Source organism: Chelonoidis abingdonii, chromosome 10 (genome assembly GCF_003597395.2).
Source record: "Chelonoidis abingdonii isolate Lonesome George chromosome 10, CheloAbing_2.0, whole genome shotgun sequence".
In the NCBI taxonomy this organism is placed as follows: domain Eukaryota; kingdom Metazoa; phylum Chordata; order Testudines; family Testudinidae; genus Chelonoidis; species Chelonoidis abingdonii.
The window spans coordinates 44,038,152-44,059,097 of NC_133778.1; the positions used below are offsets into that span (position 1 = coordinate 44,038,152).

Consider the following 20,946-nt stretch of genomic DNA (forward strand, 5'->3'; position numbering starts at 1 on the left):
ATGCATGGTATTCACAGCATAGGAAGAGGTTATGTGTTATATTTGCACCCCAAGTATTCAAGATTCTTTACTGTTCAACACATCAAATAACAAATAATTTACATCACATACAGTAATTTTAGTTAACTATAAAACCCACATTCCATACAGACCAAAAGAAATTTTTCTAGGTTTCCTCCAATTAAGCTCCTGGTTAAGCCTCCTTGTTTCTCCCCTAGTGTCCCCCACAAAGGAAATGTTAGTATATTACAAACAATAATAACATAGGAAATTCTCAAAAGCTTCTCTTCAAAACATATCAGTCCTTGCTACCAAGAGTAAGTTGAAAATCATCAGAGCCAGAAATATGTTTAGTACCTAGTTTGTTTGAAAAGATCAAAATCCTTATAATGCAGCAGCTTCTCTTCAGTAACACTATGTAAATCAGATCACAAATAGCATTTCTTCCAGGAACTAGTTCACTAAGATACATGCACTAAGATATTTATTTAGAGGAATATAATGTCCCTTTGGAAATTCCAGTATTTCAGGTTTATCTAATACCCTCTTTATTTTTCTTCTACTCATAACTAGTTTAGATACAGACAATTGTATGCAGCAGTAGTCTGTGCTTCTCCTTTATTTACCTTGCTGTTGCTCTTCTATTAGCTGTAGCTATGCAGTCCTTTAGATACAACATGACAGAAATTGTGTTAGGGGTGCATTGAGCACAGATGCAGCTTTTGCACTTGCCGTCTGCATCATATGCAACACCCTCATTCCTTCCAGTCATTCATTCCAGGGGAGGAATGATACCAGGTTTTCTTGGCTATTCTTGCCTGTTCTCCCAGAATACTCAATAAAAAAAGACTTCGTGATCTCCATGCAAACTACCAGCCTGTCTTCTGCCAGTACTGCCTGCTCTTTCCAGTGATGACATTCAGCTTTGCTCTACCACACGGGATACAGCACTGATTCCTCATTATGTAAGGCAGTCTAGGTCAAGTGTAGGAGAGAGACTGCTGGCCTGAGCAAGCCAGTGGGATTGTTCATTCAGCTTAATACTTCATGGGGTATGGAAGTGGATTCTGACCTTTGCTACATCTTCTTGGGTAAATGTTTTTGCATGATTTAGTGGTATATATGCTGTTTTTCTGTGCAGATGACTGTCAGCCATGCTGTGAGATGCAGAGAGAAATTGCTAGTAAAAACCAGCTCTGTCAGCATGCTTGAATAAGCATACTAATCTTTCTTCTAGCCATCCCAGCTTTAAGGCACTTTGCAAATAAATAAATCATAAATTAGGGTTTGCTTAACAAACATCTTATCTATCCATGTGGGGATAATTGTTGATTTGACTGATTAAACAATGAACAAAATCCATTTGTTTGGAGGTGTTGTGGGAAAGCATTATTAGATGTAGCTATTAGCTCTGAGAGATTTACTGCAATTCTTGGCTGTTGCATTTCCTTTGCCTCACATTACAAATATGCTTCCTGCCCAAGAGAGCTGCTTTATATTTTATTTCCTTGCCTTACCTGATTATTTTTAATGACAACAGTTAAAGTCTGAAGGATATTCAGGTATCGTTTATTGTATGACTGCATGAATTTACACAACTGTTATATACTGGAGGTGAATGCTGCAGAGAAAACTACAGTTAGTGAGCCCTCTGCAGAATGTCAGGACAATACATGCTGGCTAAACTTGCTTTAGGTTTTTGGTGCACCAGGGGAACTCCGTTAAAATGGTTAAATTTATACTCATGTTGGAAAATGAACCATAAAAGATATGGAATGGATCTTTCTATAGAGTATATTCCTACAGTGAGGGTTGTCAGGTGGTGAATAGAATGATCACTAATGGAATGCAGCAGAATAGGCCCTAGGAACTAACAGCTTAACATTGATACTGCAGTCTCCTGTAGGGAATTTCAATAAGGCTGGCTCATTTGTTAGGACAGTTACCATTTAATGAGGCACATATAATAATTTGGAAGTATTTTGGTATATCAAGAGTCCTTTATTCTACAGCTCAAGTGCGTGTATAGCACCATGGACAGCTACTAAGCACTGTTCAGTAAAGTAAAAGAGTGACACAACTGAATTAAAGGAGGTGGTAATTTGTAAAACCAAAGACTGTTTAAACTGAATATGAGTGGATGTGAGAGAGAGCTTCAGTGAGCAGGTGTATCGACTTATTAAGTTCTATTAGCTTACTACTAGGATCTTGAAAAAGAGGATGTTTAATACATAAACTTTAAAAATTATTCATGTACATACTATAGTATTTGTCTCTGTTAATGAGCATCTGAACATATTTGAAAAAAACACGTGTAAAGAATTATAGATTTTCCTACCATAGAAGGTATGGTATTAAAGAACATTATGCTCTAATTTAGAGGATTTTATGGTTTAATAGTGGCATATTTGTAGATGAGAAAAATTTTGTTTGAGTCTTTCTTGTATCAAAATAAGATGAAATAAATACATTTCCTCCAGAACTAATTTTGATGGGGATAATCCCTTAAACATGCTCTGTCCAATTTTGCAAAATAATTATTCCTCACTTTTTTGAAAATAATCAATTAATAGTTTCAATGCAACACTGTTCTTGAAAGTGATAACTTCCATAATTATTAAGAGCTGTGTCTCCCTGGCACAATGCTGTCAATCAATCAAGCTGTCTGTTTATCATGATCTCGGCTCACTAGTTACTATTTGTTAAATGAAAATCTTTCTTGTGATAACACGTGATCAAGTTGTACTATATGGTATAATTTAGCAGAAGTGCCAGGCTGACACCTTTTATTAATTACTTTGTGAAAGAAGAAGTTAGAGTCAAGAAAATACTTCTGTCTGACATAATGAAAACACCTATTTTACTATGCATAGTGCTGTTGTATAATATTTTAAAGGAAAATTCTGGCACTTCAATCTATCCAGCTGTTTCTTGAAAGCAAACTACTAAAACAGTTGTAGCATATATTGGTGTATGGATTTTTTTAAATCAAAACTGAAAGGCACCACATAATGATGTGCCTTTACTGCTCTGATGAAAGTTTGTTAGCTTGTTTCTACCTACACTATTCTAAAAGAATTAGTGCATTGTGTCTGCGTACATAAAAAGGAGCCATGGGATAGAATATTGTGAATATAATTTTTTGTATTGGTTCAAAGAATGTTAACAGGCTAAGCTATTTAATTACGCAAAGTCATTGATTTCTTTTTTTTAAATATATGCCACTGGTTTTTGAAATTTTATCATTATTCTACTTTGTGCATCGTTTCAGATGTTGTAGATTGCAGTGCCGTTACAATATCTCTCAGCCTGCCAAGGCCCAAATGCATGACTAAGATACAAAGGGTTAAATTCTGGGAGAGTGTGAAACTCACTTGCAGGCTATGTGATCAGCCATATATAAATTGAAATCCACAACTCCGAACTGCAATATGTGATATGGAATTACTCCAAAATAGCTACTTCAGAGTATGGATTGAGGTAGGGACTAATGGCCACTGTTCCCTTTTCCTGTGTTTCTGTGGCCTGGTGGAATTGCTCAGTTCATGGACATAGTGGCCACAACCCTGGCCTGCCTCACAGTATCCCTCCCCTTTCTACACTTCATACTGTACAGATCAGGGTCCCCCTGGGCACCCTATATCCCAGTCTCACACAATGAAACCAGTTTTCTGCTGCATTATGGACCTTTTGAAAATTGCACGAAAAATTAGGAGCACATTAAAAACACTATAGCATGTGCTGAAAAACCTGGGGCACAGCTGGGGAATCATTGAAAGACTTGCCAGAAACATACAGGAGTGGAGGAGCTTCATCACTGCCCTAAACACCAGAGATGTACTACAAACATGATGATGATGATGTGATTTACAATTATTTTGGAATAATTTATTTATCGTAAACATCTGTGACAACAGTTTAATTATGATATCAAACAATTTACAATATACGTGAGTATCATTTGTATAAAGACAAGATTGGATCAGTCCATCACAACTGGGCAATTGAGATATATATATTGTGTGTGCTGACAAAAATAATTCAGAATATACTTGCTAATTAGAATTTACAAACGTAATATTGTATTAAGTTGCTAAAGCAAAGCTGTAAATAGCTTAATATGACTGTATCTCACCTCAGATATAAATGCATATTGGTCTGTAGTGTTATAATTCAAAAACTTCAGACAGGCTTGGGCTTTTAAAAATCCCAAGCCTTTGAAATGCAGAACTGTCATTTTTCATTTGTGTTTAGTTCCATGAAAACATTCAGAATGTCACAAAATCTACTGAGTGCTGCTTTGCCATCCTAGGGACCCACCTGGGTAAATTGTAGAGATGCTCTGTCTCCAGGACAAAAATAATTCTCTCTCTTTTTCAGAGGGTTTTCAGCCTTTGCACTGTAACTGGTTAGAAGAATATAATATTCCATTTTCTCTGGACATTAGCTGGCTGATTTTTTCCAGTTTCCGGTTATCCAGCAAGAATGATTTCTTCCAACCCTACTTGTCTCCATAGCTTTTATGTGACTGCAGAACTATTCATATTATCAGTTGGGTCATTTCTATCTCTAACCTACCAGGTTATCTGGATCTTCTCTCTCTCTTGCCCCGGGTTGCCTTGTAGATTCCTTGCACTCCATTTTTCAAACAAAGTGCAACTCTTGGAATAGATTTAATCCCCAGAACATCAAGTAAGCAAAAGAGAAATCGGAAGACTACAAGAATATGGGAAGATCTTTTAATGCACTGGCATCTGAAATGTATGCTGTGGTCATACCTGACAAAATTGTTGTTCTCAGCCCCTTCTCCAGCAATTACAGAGTTTTCAGTATTGCTGGTGTCATGGTTTCCTGCCATTGCTGAACATCACACCTTCTGAAACATAATTCTAGAAATTTCCTCAGATTTATACATTAGTCTTTCCAGTTTACAGTGTAAATGATGAGTCGGAAAGGCATACAAGGACCAAAACCTGGCTATTAAGCCACAGTTCTTAAAAAAGGGAGCTGCACTGCACTGGCAGTCTCCAAGTGCAATATGGTAAATTTACCCATTTATGCTCTGAGGCAGTGTGTGCTTCTTTCCAACCACAGGGGACTCTCCCCAAATCTGGAGATGGATTACAGGTCTGGGGAGCAGGAAGCCTCTCCCCGGACAAAGCAGCAGCAGTAGTGATGACACAGGTTTGGGGGTAACAGCCCAGAAAGCAGAAACTTGCACCCCTTCCGGTGCATGGCACTGCACTGAGATGGGGGATCAGACCCTGGGAGCGAGGGTGGGCCAGGCTAGATCCTTGCAACCAGACTCTCAAAAGGACCTGACTACAAGTGTTCGGTTCGGGTCAGATATGAAAACAAGCCTGGGTGAGGTTCAGCTTGGCTGTGATCTAGTCAGGTTTAGGCAGGGCTTTAAAATTAGGCCCAAGCAGACCTCTAGTCAGAACAAGACTGGGGGAGGAGCAGCAAGGGGGCTGGCTGGTGGATCGTCCATTGTGCAAAGCCACAAGCCATTGTTGCTTGTGGAGAAGAGGCACAGGAAACATGGGAGTTACTGTAGCCTCAGAGTTCCAGTAAGAGTCATGAGGCATACTTGCTGTCACTGGTGTAGCGTGTTGGCATGAATTCTGCCGCACAGGCCCTTGGAATCTGTTTACTCATGTTGTATGATAGGTGGGAAGGGTTTTCAGCATGTGTGCAATGAGGAGTGAGCAAAATTTTTGTCATGATGAATAACTTGTGTATCATAAAGTTGCTGGTGTTTGAAATGTATTTTTAACTAGATACAAATAGTATCCTCCTTGTTGAGAGAAGTAGTTCAACATAAGGTGGTATGAACTCTTTCTTCCCCTCTTATCTTCTTGTAGGAAAAGCTTATATGATGACGGGAATCCATAAAAGTTTTTCTGAACTGGGGCAGAACATATAGGTTTCAAATATTAAATATACTGTAAGGATTTACACTGTAGAAACTGTGTATGTGTTTATAATGACTTGCTTATGGAAGAGTCTTCTCACCCTCTCAAATCCCAGGTCCGATGGCTTGGCATAGAATAGTTCCTGGGCAAATTGGCGAGTTGTGTTAAAGCCACAGTACTCCGTCGGTAATTAAAAGCTACTGAAGTTTGGTGGGGCTAGACTACAGCACCTCAGTATATGCTCTCTCTGACAAAACTGGAGCTACAGGAAATTCATAATGCAGTTAAAAAAAAATTTGTCTTGCATGCTGTGTTTTTAAAAGGTCCTTTAGGTACCTTGAGCCCAGTTACATTCCACTACTGATACCTGAGGAAAAAAAGTCATTTCAAGACCTATTAAACACTGGACACTTTCACAGTATATTAGTATGAGTGCTTCTAAAATTGTGATTAAATTGTGGAAAATTCAAAGTGTTCCATATAGAGTAGGCTAGGGTCAGTAAAAGTACAGAACTAACATAGAACGCAGGTTAGGCATGCTAACTAGTTCAAGACCTCACACAAGAATCTTTTTGTGTTGCACGGCCTGCATTTATTTATCTGAATTCCAGTGTCTCCTTATTTAGTCCATTTTGAAAATGACAACATTTAAAGTGCTATATGTAGGTAATAAAAGGAATACCTTATAGCATAGGCTTACAGAACCCAGTTTATACTTACAAACTTCAGTGATGGGAGTTTTGCCACTTCACCTATCTAAAATCTGTACTTGCCACTGCCTTGCATTTTTGTCATTTTCAGAAATACTGGCCCTGAAAAGCACTACTTCTGGCAACCGTGTAATATTGATTGTGTTTGCCAGATCTTTCAGCTCTTGAGGGAGATTCTGTCTCAAAATGTGTTCCTTTTACCACAAGCAGCTGATCTGTTGCAGCTGTTTCAAGGACCTTTCGGAGCTTTGCAACATATGAAAAAGATCATTCAGATGAATCTGCAAATGGTTAAAGCTAAATAAGAACCTAGCAATTAAGGTGCACATTTGATTCAAGGGACTGGTAATGAATTATGGATCTTTCCACCTTTGGGTCTGGGATTCATATGCCATCTGTGTATCTGTGACCAGCCTGAACTGTTGGACAACCTGTTCATTGGCCTACATAGAATGACTAGTGGACCAATGTTCGTCTCATAAAAGCCAAGCTCACAACCAGTGATCTCACTGGTGATCGCAGCAGAAGGGTCACGGAGTGAATATGCAGTCTTTCTACAACAGGACTGAGGCACATTCAAGGGAGAAAGCTTGCACAGCTTCTGTCCATTTTGTATTTGTCCTATGTACAGAAAGCTTCAGCTTCCAATGTTGTCAGGCTGGGACCTTTCATACTCAATAAAAAAAACCAGTTTAAAAACAATGTAGACCATCTAAAAGAATGGTATTGACATTAAATATCTTGTCATGTTGGCATCCATCTTGAAAGGAGGTTTAATTTCAACAGTCTTTCTTGATATGATTTTGAACATTTTTACATACATATACAGCTTTTTGTAGAGCAGCACAGTTCAAAAGTGCAAGTAACATTAATGTTAAAGGAGTACAACCAAGGTATTCTTAAAATGTGTTTTCCCTATACGGTTTGTAATACCCTCTCAGGAGCTTCAAATACAGCTTCTTTCCTGTTGATTTTATCCTTTTCTACTTCATGAACAGTAACAGGAACTGTGTTCCTATAGCAGCTTAAAACTACAGGAATGTTGGTTTGGTTTTTTTTCCCCCCAAACTAAATATTTAGAATCTTAAGGATTATAATTATAATAACGTTAACATTTGCAGTGCACGTTTAGATGTTTATAGGGATGGATTTATTGTAATTGTTAGAAGAAATGCTCATAATATTGAAGTATTAATAAATATTTAAAGCTGGATCATAAAGCCCTGATTCTTAAGGTGTTGAATGCTTCCTATGAGGTGCTGAGCATCTTAACTCCCATTGCATCAATGGGAGTTGAAAGAGCTCAGCTACCCATAGGATTTGGGTCCAAGCAGAATTTAAGCCATAATAAAAATCCCATGATGCTAGTATATAAAATAAGACATGAAATGCCCTATCAAGACAGTTTGTAAAATGATTCTGCTGGCTCCAATAATCTGCAGATTCTTTAGAGTCAATGAATTACACATTCAAACATTTTATAGCTACAATATTGGACAGGACAGCCTCATTATACATGGCTGCTTATTTGTTTTTTATCTGCACTTGCCAAATGCATATATTACATAATGAAATAAATGTTTTATTATTTTCAGCTTTTCTTCCTCCACCCAGCACCCTTTCCTTGTCTGCTCACTGCTAGGATCCCATCCTGCATTGTCCCTTTCCCTAACATCATTGGTTGCTCTGCACCCAGTGCACCCCAGCTTAGGTAAAGCTATGACTTTCAAAAGCACTTGCCTATGGTTATTCCAGTTTTTAACGGTTCATTTTTTGTCAAGAAACAAAACTAGAAGTGTGTAATGCTCTCAGATTTAGCTTTGATAATAAAAATAAAGCTAGGAACCAGTGCAGTTGTGAGTTTGCTCTGCTGGAAGGTACCATCAATTAGCCGTTTGAATTTCAAAAATGCATCATATTTTTAAAGATTTGGTGTCCCAATTGTTATTTTAAAACCTTGTAACATGTGGACCTAACATCATAGTTGTGTGTAGCAATACATTTGACTGACAAGACAGCAAAATATACAAATGTGATATCAATCACATCCTGTCATATTGAAGTTTTTGATGATACTATAGCTAAATAATGGTAAATTCACCATTCAAATGCAGTGATGAGATAGAGTACAAATAGCAGTCAGTTGAGAGATGCATAGCAACATATACTTGAAGGATTTCTGCTGTCATAATAAATCATAACAACGAATTTTGATATAAAGAAATCATTCCCCAAAAGAGGAGGTCAGAATAGATGACCTGGTGGTACCTTCTGCCCTTAAGCTCTGTGACTCTATGATATAAATAAATCATTCATTCCCAAGAGATTTTAGTTTTATTTGCTTTGTCCCTATGTTTCAGGAGTAAACAGTATCCAATTTTTAAAACTTAAGTGAAAATTTAAACAACAAAACAATTTTGTTTCATTTTGTTCATTTTTAAAATCAGGCAAACTCAATTAACCTCTTAATTTAATCCTTGCTCTTTGTTTCTGCTCTGAAGGAGTGTGGATCTATAGAACAGATATGCATGGACTTGTAAAAGATGCTATTCTGGCCAAAGAGACTTAAAAAGTCTACTGGTTACAGCTGGTTCTTTCATTTTGCCAGTAGATGGAGTTGTCCCGTAAGGTGAAGCTCCCCCTTTCTCTTCCCCCACCCCTGCACAAAGCCATTTGCTGTTTTCTATTAGGTACCATAGAGTGAGCTTCAGAACAGGAAGCTGAGGATGAAGCAGAGAGGATACTGCAGAGGTCTCTGTTTTTTCCCAATGAGAATGCAGCAATTCTAAATACTTGTTAATCTTTTGGAACTGGAAATATGAACAACTTCATTAGAGAGCATTTCATCACCATTATTTCTGGATGCTTTTCTTTCTTGTAATACATTGGAAATTCTTGTTTTATCAGGTAAGCTGGCAGAACATTTAATCATGGACCTTAGTTCATATATGTCAGTTATCTTGTAGGGGGAAGGGGTTAAAATAAAGAAGTATACGTATAAATAAATCCTATACCTGCCTGTTCTGTAGTTAATACTAAGCATGGGATAGAACAGGAAATCCAATTTTGGATTTTACAGAATTTTTCATAAGCTGGAGTCAGGTCTGTTTGGCAACACAGCATTTTTTTTAGAGGATGGATTTTATCGGCCTTATTTTTTGGCTGTTTGCCACTTCTTGTATTTGTTTGCCTGTTATTGTATTAAGGAATTTAATTCCTTAATTGTCATTTAGAAGTGTTAGACTTAACTACTTGAGGTCTTATTGTTCATTAGTGCAGAGCACAAATTGGAGTCTAGTATAGAAGCACAGTAAAAAGGCAATAGGGTTGCCAGAGCCCAGCGTTGCAGGGGTGTACAGCTTTCCTCCCATATTCAAACAGAGGCTCTGCTTTAAAGGCCGAATGCCTTACTTTGGGTTTTGGTGGGGGGCTGCTGTCTTTTTAAGGAAAATGCTTTCTAATGGAATACACGGTGGACAAAATTTACTTTTATTTAGCTATTTATTTGGCACTAGTGGTAATATTGCAGATATGACTCGGTTCATAATCTGAACCGTCTTGCTTTTTTAAACAGCACAAGAAATTTGCCAGGTGGACAGAAAGCTGTTTCAGCATCTTTTCTAAAATGGATTTCTTCTCTGCTACTTGCCGGAGGTATGTGCTTAAAAAGACTGCCATCAGATTCACGTCTCTTGGATTTTCTTTTCCCTGTTCTTTGGCAAAAAGTTTTTGTTGCTCACTATGCAGTACTTCCAAATGGGCTGACATTTTGATTTTAATGTCAGACTAGATATCTTAAAGTTATAATTGTGTTTGTTTCCAAATGCTCATATTTTACAGGTGTGATGTCAAACTTGTGAGCTGTATTGACTATTGTTACTATCAAATGTGGCTGCTTTTCATATGGATTTTCAGTTTGATATATGACTGATCAGTGTGTTAATGTAGTGCAAAAGAAAAAATTGCGTGAAAAATCACACTGAGAATCTGAGATTAAATGGACAAAAACAGGAGAATTCATTGTAATTTTAGTTTAGTTTATTCTGTTGTGCCCAGGTTGTGTAGCATGGGAGTTTCACAACAGTGGATGATCTTAACTTCAACATTTGCAGCAATATTTAAGCATACAAGAGCAAGCCCCAGACAGTTAGCCTTAACTTTGGATGTCCTCAGTTCTTTTGGTCAGGTAGATATTAGTTTTGTAATTCAAAGGTAATTTCCATTGTTTTAAAGTATGTGGGGAGGGGTTGGGAAGGGGAAAGCTATAGCTAACTTCCCCACTGAAATAAAGTTTCTTTTGTATAAAAAAAATCTTTCTATGGAAACTTTCGGGGGGGAGGGGGAAGGATTTTCCACCATAACTATATTTTAAATGAAAAATAATGGTTGGCTACAGTGATTTACAGAGAAATCACGCCAAACCACTTTGATTTCCTTGGTAGATGGGGGAATGCAAAGAACATAATATACCTGGACTTTAGCAAGGCTTTTGACACAATCCCACATGATATTTTTATAAGTGACCCGGAGAAATGCGAGCTTGATGGAACTACCATTAAATGGATACATAGTTGGTTAAACAACTCCAGACAATGAGTAATTATTAATTATAATGTCAAATAGGAAGGAGGTCTCGAGAGGTTTAGACCAACAAATCCTGCATCTTGATGGGGTTAGACTAGATTACCCTTGCGTTCCCTTCTAACCCTATGCTTCTGTGACTCTGGATAAAAATGAACAGTTCTGATGACATCATAAAACACGAGCAGTGATCAAATGATTTTATAATTATCATCTGAACCCTGGCATGAAATTAATTTACTATACCTCCTTGAACCTGCTAGTGTATTTTACATTCTATGGATCCAAATTTGTTTTAAAGGTACAGAATATAATGTGAACTATTTAAATAGCTGCAAAGATAAAAAAGATTTTTCAACTAATTATTTTTGTGTTTAAAGTGAGGTGGCTTAAAAATCTCAAAATCTACAAATCTCAAAATGCCCATGAAGATGGCTCGTTTAGCTGCATTATATGAATGGGAGAAACTTCTCTTGTTGATATAAAACCAGCTCAATGAGCAGCAGTATCTATGTCAGTGGGAGGGCATCTCTCACCAACACTGCAGTGTGCACACAGGCGCTTATGCTGGCAAAACCTATGTTGCTGAGGGGGGTGTTTTTTCACACCCCTGACTGACAAAAGTTTTGGTGACATAAGTGATAGTGTAGACATGACGTAACTGAACATAAATATAAATCTTAGAACTGAATTGGCTCCAGATGCTGAACTCTAGATGATATATTTTGGTCTATCTGATCCTAGTCTGTTATATTTTTGGCTACCTTAATTTACTGATCTCGGACTAGGAGAGTATGTAGGTTTATTTGTTGTTTGTCTTGATGAACAGTTTGATCTTTCAAAACTTAATATGAAAAGTGGCATATTCTTTCTTGACTATCTTTCCTCAGTGTATTTATAATCAGATGTGCTTACCCTAGTGGAAAAGTGAATTTTTACTACATTTTACTCTCGTTTGCCCTCCAGAGCCAACACACCCCTGGGAAAGTAGACTCATGCAGCATGAACAGAATTGTTAACTGAGTGCCAGTAGGAGGGGCAAATTCTGCCCTCATTTACTCTATTGAAGACAGTTGATGTATATGTTGCAGACAATGGGATTCCATTGAGTGACTGAGAGCAGAATTTGGCCTGCAGCATTGTTATCACTGCTGAAAAGAACATAGCTTGGCTTTCCAATCTCAGGGTGAGTTTGCAGGTCTAGCAGTTAGAAAAAAACATCTTTTCACTTGTAAACTGTGAAAAATTGATATGGAATTACTGAGCTATATTAGATATGGAATTCCATTATGCCATTTTCAGTTTTCAGAACAAAATTGCACTTTAAAGGTTAAGTTTCTCTCTCTTTAAAAAAAAAAGTTTCACAAAGTTAAATTTCTAAAATAGGGTCTTTAAGGGAATTTAACTCTGAAATCATAATGGAGAAATTATGGCAAGGCTAAGTTGCAAAAAGTAACAGCAGAAATTTTTTAAGTACATCAGAAGCAGGAAGCCTGCCAAACAATTAGTCGGGCCACTGGACGATTGAGGTACCAAAGGAGCACTCAAGGAAGAGAAGGCCATTGTGATGAACCTAAATAAATTCTTTGCATTGGTCTTCATTGCAGAGGACGTGAGAGAGATTCCAACACCGGAGCCAATCTTTTTAGGTGACAAATCTGAGAAATTGTCCCAGACTGAGATGTCAGTACAGGTAGTTTTGGAACAAATGGATAAATTAAATAGTAATAAGTCACCAGGACCTGATGGTATTCAACCAAAAGTTCTGAAGAAACTCAAATGTGAAATTGCAGAACTATTAACTGTGGTATGTAATAACCTATCACTTAAATCGCCTAGAGACTGGAGGATAGCTAATGTGACACTTAAAAACCTGAAGTGATCCTGGCAATTACAGCCAGTAAGCCTAACTTCAGTACCAGGTAAATTGATTGAAACTATCAGACACATAGAAGAACATGATTTGTGGGAGAAGATCTCACCACTCTATCAGAATGCTGGGAGAGGGGTCAACAAGCTTGTGGACAAGGATGATGCAGTGGATATAGTGTACTTGGACTTTCAGAAAGCCTTTGACATGGTCCCTCACCAAAGGCTCTTGGGCAAAGTAAGTAGTCATGGAAAAAAATGGAAGGTCTCCTCATAGATCAGTGACAGGTTAAAAACTAGGAAACAAATGGGTAGGAATAAATGGTCAGTTTTCAGAATGGAAAGAGGTAAATAGCAATGTCTGCCTAGGTCCACTGCTGTTCAACATATACATAAATGGTCTGGAAAAAGGGGTACAGTGAGGTAGAAAGTTTGAGGATGATAAAAAATTACTCAAGATAGTTAAGTCTAAAGCAAACCATGAAGAGTTACAAAGGGATCTCACAAAACTGGGTGACTGGGCAACAAAATGGCAGATGAAATTCAAGGTTGATACATGCAAAGCAATGAACATTGGAAACCATATCCCAACAATACATACAAAGTGATGGAGACTAAATTAGCTGTTACCGCTCAAGTATGAGCTCTTGGAGTCATTATGGATAGTTCTCTGACAACTCTGTATGCAGTGGCAGTCAAAAAAACTAGCAGAATGTAAGAACCATTACAAAAAGGATAGATAATAAGACAAAAACTATCATAAGGCCGTTATATAAATTCATGGTATGTCCACACCTTGAATACTGCGTGCAGTTCTGATGATCACATTTCAAAAAAATTATATTACAAATGGAAGAAGTACAGAGAATAGCAGCGAAAATGATTAAGGGTATGGAACAGCTTGCATATGAGGAGAGAGAAAAAAGACTGGGACTGTTCTGCTTGGAAAAGAGATGACTAATACGATAGAGGCCTAGAAAATCATGAATGGTGTGGAGAAAGCAAATAAGGAAGTGTTATATACCCCTTTCCATAACACAAGAACCAGGGGTCACCCAATGAAATTAATAGGCAATAGGTTTGGAACTCATTGCCAGGGGATGTTATGAAGGCTAAAAGTATAACTGGGTTCAAAAAAATTATATAAGTTCATGGAGGATAGGTCCATCAATGGCTATTAGCCAAGATGGTCAAGGATGCAACCCCATGTTATGGGTGTCTTAAGCCTCTGACTGCAAGAAGTTGGAACTGGATGACAGGGAATGGGTCACTTAATAATAGCCCTGTTCTGTTCATTCCCTTTGAAGCATCTGGCATTGGCTGTTGTCAAAAGACAAACTATTGGGCTAGATGGACCATTGGTCTGACCCAGTATCGCCATTCTTATATGTAATTATACACACTTCACCACTACTTAAAGCAGCCGCCACTGGGATGGAACACAGCAGCACCAAACAAACACAGAAAAAGATCATTTTATATGAAATTACTGAACAACTGAAATTAGTGTCCATCATGGAGAGAAAATATGGCAACTCCTAGACTGTCGTCTTTTTCTCAATCTTATGTATCACTTGCTGTTAAGATAAGCCTTCCTGCGGCAACTGTTAATTTACTGAAAGGAACTTTTACTTACATTATTAATGTCTGAACAAAATATTTCCATCATCAGTAACAGCATTTTCAAGTTCAGAGTCATAGAGACTGTTTGTCCTTCATGTTGTTGAGAAGTTATTTGGCTTATGTTGCTCATCTTTTTCACACGGCACTTCTCTGCTTATTCTGTCTGCTCACAAACTTACTTTGAAAATTCCATGCTTAGCCCCACACATTTGTAGGCTCTCTGCCTCTAGACACCTGCCTTTCTCTCCTCCATCTCTCTGTAGTTCCATTCTATTAGTTCCATACTCATCACACCCAGACTCTTCCTTTTGTCCACTTGAACTTCCTGTAATTTCAGACTTTCCTAACCCTCTCTGCGTATTCTATCACTACCCCCAAACCATCCACACTCCCAATTCCCCTTTTAACATCTCACCTCTCTGTCATTCCTTTTGTACCCTCATTCTGTGCTAATGAACTCCAATAATAAAATAATAATAATAGCAGTAATTTACATTTAGAATCACAGACATGTACACCTGAAAGAGTCCTCAAGAAATCAAGTCCAGCCCCCTGCACTGAGGCAGGATCAAGTAAACCTAGATCATCCCTGACAAATGTTTGTCCAGCCTGTTCTTCAAAACCTCCCATGATGGAGGTTCCAGTACTTCCCTTGAAAGCTAGTCCAGAGTTTAACTACATTTATAGTCAGAAAGTTTTTCTTAATATCTAACCTAAATCTCCCCTGCTGCTGAGTAAGCCCATTACTTCTTGTCCTACACTCAGTAAACATGGAAAATATATTTGAAGACCAATATCCGGTCCCTCTCCCGCTCCCCCAACAGTCTTCTTTTTCTCCAGACTGAACAGACCCAATCTTTGTAACTTTTCCTCATAGGTCAGGTTTTCTAACCATTTATCATTTTTGTTGCTCTTCTCTGGACTCTCTCCAGTGTGCCCACATCTTTATCGAAAGTGTGGCACTCAGAATTGGACACAGTACTCCAACTGAGGCCTCACCAGTGCTGAATAGACTGGGAAAGTTACCTCTCATGTCTTGCATACAACATTCCTGTTAATACACCCCCAGAATATTAACCTTTTTTGCAAGTGCATCATGTTGTTGACTCTCATTCAATTTGTGATTCACCATTACATGCAGATCTTTTTCAGCAACATTATCCACCTCGTCAGTTATTCCCATTTTATAGTTGTGCATTTAATTTTTCCTTCCTAAATGAAATACTTTGCACTTATTTTTAGTGAATTTCAACTTGTTGAATTCTGACGAAATTTCCAATTTGTCAAGGTTCTTTTGAATGCTAATTCTATCCCCCAAAGTGCTTTTGACTTCTTCCGAGGTTCTAGGCTACTGTCTTTCTCTGTGCCCCATCTTCTAAATTTTATATTTTCTGACCAAACCCCCATTCACTCACTGCCTAAGCTTCCAAATGCCCATGTTTCTCCATTTCTTCCTTCTTTTTATTATAGCAGATTCCCATTCCCCCCTTTTCCATTTCCAGGTTTCCATCACTTTCCCTCTCAGCTCTGTTCATGTTCCCACCTATCTTCCTCTCAATCTTTGCATTATCAGGCTCCCACCCTTCTCCTTACTCCTTTACTCTTTGTTCTGCAAGTCTCACAACCAGGCAGCCCCTCGCCTATTCTAATTTGGCTGGAGGCAGCAACCCAAATTCCAACTGAGTGTCTGTTTTGTAGGCTTAGCCCTTTCTCCAAAATTTCTCTCTCAGTGTTCCTCATCTTATCTTTATGTCCAAATGTTCAGCTTCTATCACCCTTCTGCTGCTGGTCCCTTTTACTGTACTTCCAATAGTAGCCGTTGTTATTCACATTATAATAGAATTCCAAATGCACTGGAAGGCACTTCTCTTGGTAAAAAACAACAGATACCAGATAAATACTAGTGAAGGTCATGGAGAGGAATTTAGGAGGATATCTAGAAGTGTTTGTGACTCTATTAGATTGAGTTTTTGATGGTGGTATTGGTCTAAGATGACAAAAGTAAGAAGCAACGATTCTACCTTATAATAGAAGTGAGCTAAGTGAAGGAAGCTTTCACAGGTTTGGTTATTTGAGTGCATTTTAAACCAATGACATTTGAGTGTGTTCCAAATTTACTTGCACAGAATGCTTCCATTCTCTCAGCCTTCCCTGGATATCATTTTCTCCTGACTCGCTGAATAAATGGCATTTGCTTCAGAGCAAGCTCTTTCAATTTCTTTACTATTTGATATAGTCAGACTAAGTTGTTTCTAATTACCATAAATGTATGTACTGACGTGGAATCTCAGTGAAGAAGGGGACTTCTCTGGAAAACATGAAGTAGGGTGGTTCTTTCTGTAATGGATCTGGAAGAGAAAGCAGAAAAGAAATATTAAATATCAGTAAATAGAGTATATGAAAGCTGAGCATTCTTAGCAATTTTTGTTTTTAAAGCACTCTACTTACATTAACTAATCTTCATAACATGCCTTCAGGGTATATAGGTGTGTGTTACGTCTGTCAGCTAAAGCAAATTATATGTATTAGAAGCCATATAATACCCCAAATACACATTCACTTTCTGAGAACTACCTTTATTAGGATTTTCACAAAGTAAACAATAAATTACTCCATTCCATGTTTTCTGTATTTTATTCCTAGTGTATGTTGATAAAGGTACATGTTGCATCACTGTGAATAGAGTTATAAACAGCTAAAAGCTAGTCCTAAAGGATTAGTTTATTTTTCTTAATATTTCTTAGATTAAATAGGCCTTATAGGATAAGCATACTGAGGACATAAATAGGATAGACAAGAACATATGGTAAATCAGTTCAAATGTAGCTCAGTGTGAGGAATCTACCTTACATTTCATTAAAGACTGTATTTTAAAGTGATACTGTATCTTTAGTGGAGAGTACTATGATAATTCAGAAACTGATTCAACAGAAGTGGGCACAGCAGAGCCCTACGATTTCAAGATAATGCACCTTTTGGCAGCAGAGAGAGTCAATCTGATAAATTTATTTTCGGAAAAGGAAGTCTGAAGAAGTCTAAACATAGCACCTGAAATACGTAGCAATGGACATAAGGATAGATAACTCACAGGCCTCCATAATTGCTTCATTAAAAATACTCCACTGAGACAAAGGTTACATAAGAGATTTTCAGATTTTTTCCTTAATGTTAAAGTGTATTCAATTCTAAATGTGAGATGGGGATGTCATTTAGAAACCTATCCTTCATGTAGCTTCATCTTATTCTCAGACTGAATAGAATAGTGCTGGAAATGTGTATGGTCATTCTCCACTATAGGCTGGGCAAAGTTTTCAAGTCTTAATATTATTCTGAAATTTACATTCATACAAATACTATACAACCCCAAGTTTTTGACAAAATATTCCTAAAGAAGGATAATATATTCATGTTTAAATGTTATGATTTGTGCACAACAGAAAATGGTCCATAAATACAATTATTTTAGCCACTACAAAAGGCTAGATAATAGGCCAAATAAATTAAATGAATAAACTTATGTATTTATTGTGCAGAGAACAAGGCCAACATTTTGGTCTTTGTAAAGTTGTGTTTTGGAGGATGGCTCTAGCTTTTTTGCCACCTCAAGCATGGCAGTCAGACAGCCTTCGGCGGCATACCTGCGGGAGGTCTGCTGGTCCTGAGGCTTCGGCGTACCTGCCTCTGAGTTGCCGCCGAATCCGCGGGACCACCGGACCTCCCACAGGCAAGCCGCCGAAGGCTGCCTAACTGCTGCCCTCACAAGGACCGGCAGGGCACCCCCCGTGGCTTGCTGCCCCAGGCACATGGTTGGAGCACTGGTGCTGCTGGCTCTGAAATAGACAAAAAAAATTGTGAGATTAGCCTTTTCAAACTTCAATAATATTTTTACCAAATAAAGTCTTTATTAACATTCAGATATTTAAGTTCTGATCTAACCATTTTAAAGAGAACGGGACAGTGGGATTTTGAATTTCCTGTGGTTAGCAATTTCGACTTGGGAAAATTACTTCTGAACTTGCTGGCTGCTTCTAGTTCTCTATTAGTCACTATTATAAAATACAAGATTGTTGAGATGTAGTACCACATAATATCAGACTCAAGTGAGGAGGCTTTTAAGGTTTGACTTGCAGATTATGGACGTACCACTGCAGAAATTGTTTTGTAAATCAAATGCCAAAGTCATCAGGTAACCAGAAACTTGGGCACATTTTAAGGAAAATCTAGTTATTTTTCATAATTTCAGAATGATACAAACTGGATTAAAACAGTGCAAATTAGTTTTAAAAATTAACTTTATATTTAACAAGAAAAGTACGTGGCTTTGTTTATTTATAGGCACATGGGGAATGAAGATAAACTACGTCCCTAAACACCTAAAAGTGTGCTATGAAGTGTTACTCTATAGTCGTCATGTCCTTTCCTCTCCAGTCTTGCTTTCCAGGACTGGGGAGCTTTGTAAAATTGTACTCAGCCACATGTTTTGGACAGGTAGTTCTTCTGGGTGCTTTTTTATGGGCAAGTTAAAAAAATTGAATTGTCGATAGTGTCAAATTGAAGAGTAGTGAGGTAGACTTTTGTGCCTGACATGAAGATTTTATGAAAAATTTGCAAGACTGTTTAGCACAAGTATTATTTAAAACAACAAAGGAAGTTTCAAAAGCAGGTAGGAGAATGACAACAAGCTAATGACTTGTATTAATAATGTTAGTTTTTCCATTATTCCTAGTGTAAACATTTCCTTCATTATTTTAAACAATTCAGAGAAACACTGGTTCTTAGGAGCAGTAAGTGTATAGTTAATCTACCTTCATAATTATGTTGTGAATAATAATTGACTCTTCTCTATAGCATTTTTCATCTCCAAAGATTTTACAAACATTAAGTACCACAGAATTACTGAAAGGTACACAAGTATTTCTAAAATAATGTTTATATTTCATTTGTATGTATATACACTGCTACCTCGATATAACACCACCCGATATAATATGAATTTGGCTATAACATAGTAAAACAGTGCCTGGGGGGAGAGGGGGTTGTGCACTCCGGTGGCTCAAAGTAAATTCAATATAACACGGTTTCATCTGTAATGCGGTAAGATTTTTTGGCTCCCAAGGACAGCATTATATCGAGGTAGAGGTGTATGTGTAAAATCTATATCTATGTATATTTGTAAGAAAAATGTGTTCTTTAAATCCATCAATAGCTCTATGGAGCTCTTAGTCAAGGATGACAGCACTCCATAAGTGGGTACCAGTTGAGGAATCAAATGACCATGAGGTGAGGAATAATTTCATCCAGATGTTAGAAATAGAGATGAGAGGTTGAGAAGGTTAAAGGAATATACATAAACCTCAGTCCATACTTGAAGAGGACTACTTTCCATCTCATTTCATGTGGACCAAAAGGCATCAGCTGTTAAGAATATTTGGTCACTACTAAGTTGGATTTGAAACCATAACGTAAAGGCATTTGCACACTTTAGTATGATTTTTTTTTATTTACTGTTGTTACATGTAACACCCAGGATTACTACAACATAAATAGATGTGAGGAAAAACAGTTATTCTCTCTGTTTTTTCCAGTGCCTGTATTTGAGCATTTGACAGTATTTTGTGTACAGTCTTCAATATTTCCCCCATATAGACAGTTTCCCCTGTTCCTTGTGTGGGTCTTTCACATAACGAGAGGGAAGAGAAAATATTATTTTTAAATTAAGAAAATCGGCTGTGAAACCACAAAAATTGGTAGGATGACTCAGGCACAAGTATAGTTCCTGAAACTACTTTTTGTTGATTTTTTATTACTCACTTGATTTTAACTTTTAATGTAAAAGGCACTGAATCCCATAACTAATACTCTGAGCTAGATCAGAGTGCAGGTTTTTAACTGTCAGTAGTGGTATGTTTTTATTACTTTTTAAAAAAGCAAAATGGAAAGAGAGTGAAAGAAGAAGAGAGAAAGGAAGGTCTGACACCCAGAATGGTTTGCCAGGAGTCATGTTGGAAGGAGACTGGCTACTCCTCTATTCACTAAGGGTATGTCTACACTACGAGATTGTTCGGATTTTACAGAAACTGATATTTGGAAACAGATTGTATAAAGGTGAGTGCACGCGGCCACACTAAGCACGTTAATTCAGCGGTGTGTGTCCATGTACCGAGGCTATTGTCGATTTCTGAAGTGTTGCACTGTGGATAGCTATCCCATAGTTCCCGCAGTCTCCCCCGCCCATTAGAATTCTGGGT

The 20,946-nt window shown here is 37.6% G+C and overlaps 1 protein-coding gene across 1 annotated transcript in view; it reads left to right on the forward strand.

The window, feature by feature from the left end:
- The first annotated feature begins 616 nt into the window (after window positions 1–616).
- Window positions 617–20,946, forward strand: part of LOC116819303 (sodium channel protein type 1 subunit alpha) — a 198,241-nt gene continuing 177,911 nt past the window's right edge. The window contains exons 1-3 of the mRNA XM_032770943.2: window positions 617–1,091; window positions 9,316–9,532; window positions 10,200–10,279. The gene's annotated coding sequence lies outside the window, so the exon portion shown is untranslated. The remainder of the gene's footprint in view (window positions 1,092–9,315; window positions 9,533–10,199; window positions 10,280–20,946) is intronic.